The following is a 2,625-nucleotide window of genomic DNA, read 5'->3' as shown; positions in this document are numbered from 1 at the left end:
TAGATCAGATGGCTTGTCGTTTTTCTGAATGTAAAAACATACGTTTAAAAATTGATTTGTGTAAAATGCTTATTACATGAACTCTGCCCTCAGTTAAGGAGGCTGTTTAGACTTTTTATAAGCAAGGAAACTGGACCTCCACAGCTGGAAGCAGATATTTATGTATGCTGTATAAAAATACACCTAACTGTTTTATTCTTATGTCTGACATTACAGAGAATTTGTTGAGTATTCACAGCTCTTCACTTTTTCCACCTTTTATGTTACGGCCTTATTCCAAATTGTGTTGCCAATTAATGTCTTTCTTTAAAATTCTACACACAAATACTGAATACTAAGAAAAAGGTTCTGAGTGTTTGTAAATTTATTCCATCCATCCATCCATCCACAGCTCAAAGTTGAGATGTTTCTACAATTTAAATGGAGTCCACACCTGTAGTGAAATGTAGTTGATTGGAGGTAATTTGGAAAGGCACATACCTGTGTATACAGGGTCCCACGGTTGACTGTCCAGGTCAGAGGTCAAAACCAAGCGTGAAATCAAAGGAATTGTCTGTAGTCCTCTGAAACAGGATTGTCTTGAGGCACAAATCTGTGAAAGGATCCAGAAACATTTCTACTGCTTTAGAGGTCGGCGACAATGATCTCAATGGCCTCCATATTTGGTAAATGTAAAAGAAGTTTGGAACCAGCAAGACTCTTCCTAGAGCTGGCCGGTCATCTGAACTGAGCGACTGCAGGAGAAAGACTTTAGTCAGGGAGGTGACGAAGTACTGAATGATCATTCTGTCAGATCTCCAGCATTCCTGTGTGGAAAGAGGAGAGCCTTCTAGACGGGCAACCATTTCTACAGCAATCCATTGATCAGGCCAGTGTGATTAGTGGCCAGACCCCTCAATGAAAGACACACGGCAACCCAGCCCATCTAGAGTTTGTCAAATGGCGGATGAAGGACTGTAGCAAGACTCTCTGGTCTGATGAGACAAAAACTGATCTCTGAGTGAATGCCAGGCCAATACCATCCCTACAGTGAAGCATGGTGACTACCAGGAACTAGCAGACTAGTCAGGATAGAAGAAAAGTGTACCAAGACGTCCCGGATGAAACCCTGCTCCAGAGTATCTTGACCTGAGATTGGGGCGACGGTTCATTTGTCAGCAGAACGATGACCCAAAGCACATGGGCAAGATCTCAAAGCAGTGGCTTCCGAACCACTGTAAGTGTCCGGCAGATGCCTGATTTTTTAATTTTTCCCCCAAATATCACACAAAGAAGCAGCGTGTTTGAGGTGTTGCCACAGGTGTACCTCAATATCTCTCAACCTGTAGGTGACCTGTAATCAGAAGCTTACAGAACCATGCAATAATCATCTGGGTTGTTCCAAATTGTTTAAAGACTAGTGAATGGAAGTCTCTTTGCACCAATCCACCAGTAGTTTAAGGCTGTGAAGGCATGACAATAGCAGCCGGTGAGGACAGACACAGCTGGATGAATGTATATTAGAGCAGGGATAATGGAGCAACTATTAAAGTAGCTCTCAAGAAACTGGCCTAAAGAAGCAGTAGGATCAATTACATGCCTCTCCAAGAGAACATCTTTACTCAGTGCCTTCTGCAAAACTTCACAGTCAGTGACTAGAGAAGGTCTATGAATATTGGTTTAAGACAGAGGTGCTCAGGTCCAGTCCTCGAGAGCTACCATCCTGCAACCTTCAGATACTTCCCTGCTCCAACACACCTGAATCAAATGAATGGCTTGTTACCAGGCCTGTTCAGAGCTGAATGACTGCTGGTGAGGAAATTCAACCATTTGATCCCGGTCTGTTGGAGTAAGGATGCATCTAAAAGATGAAGAGATGGTAGCTCTTGAGGACTGGACTTAAGCACCCCTGGTTTAAAATATGCCACAGATTCTTTGCAGGATATTTGACTAAACTTTGAGCTAGTCTAAGACATGATCATAATTTAATCTAAGGAAGATGAAAATCTACCTCATTTTAAGAGAAAGGCATCAGACCTCTAACACGTTTTCTTCCCAGATTGGCCTGTATTTAGCACCACCTATCATCACCTTTCTCTGCTTGAGGAAAGCATCAAACACAGGCTGATGTCAGCACTACCGCAATTTGCTCTAAGGATGTTGAGTTTTATTTCCCTGGTGGCTCAAGGCTACAAGGCTCAGAGCAATGGCTCTCTTTTTGTTACCCTTCCATTAAGCCCAGATTTGGGTGATTGACAAAGATCTAAACTTTGAATGTCTCCAAAGTAATCCTGAGGATCTTGGCTGCTTAGATGAACGGTCATGCCTCAGTGGGATTACAGTCGATAAAACAGTTCTTTAAGTTGTTCAAAGCTTTGGATCTCATCCTGTAGGCTACCCCTGCTTTAGACATCATCCCAGCCTGATCTTTCTCATGCGTTCCTTGGTCTTCGTGAAGATGTTTGCCTACTAATGTCCTCAAAGAAGGTGCTGCATATAATTTATTTGGCTTTGTGTGTACTAATCAAATGATCTTGTAATGAAAAGCACAGCAACATCCTGATGGATGATAACCACCAGCTACTGCTTCACCAGCGCGTTGCCCCATATGGACCAGTAGCAGTCGAGTTTGTTTTTTTTTTTTTC

The sequence above is a fragment of the Xiphophorus maculatus genome, chromosome 16 (assembly GCF_002775205.1).
Source record: "Xiphophorus maculatus strain JP 163 A chromosome 16, X_maculatus-5.0-male, whole genome shotgun sequence".
Lineage (NCBI taxonomy): Eukaryota > Metazoa > Chordata > Actinopteri > Cyprinodontiformes > Poeciliidae > Xiphophorus > Xiphophorus maculatus.
The sequence above is the reverse complement of the archived record's forward strand: the minus strand, read 5'-3'. Positions refer to the sequence as shown.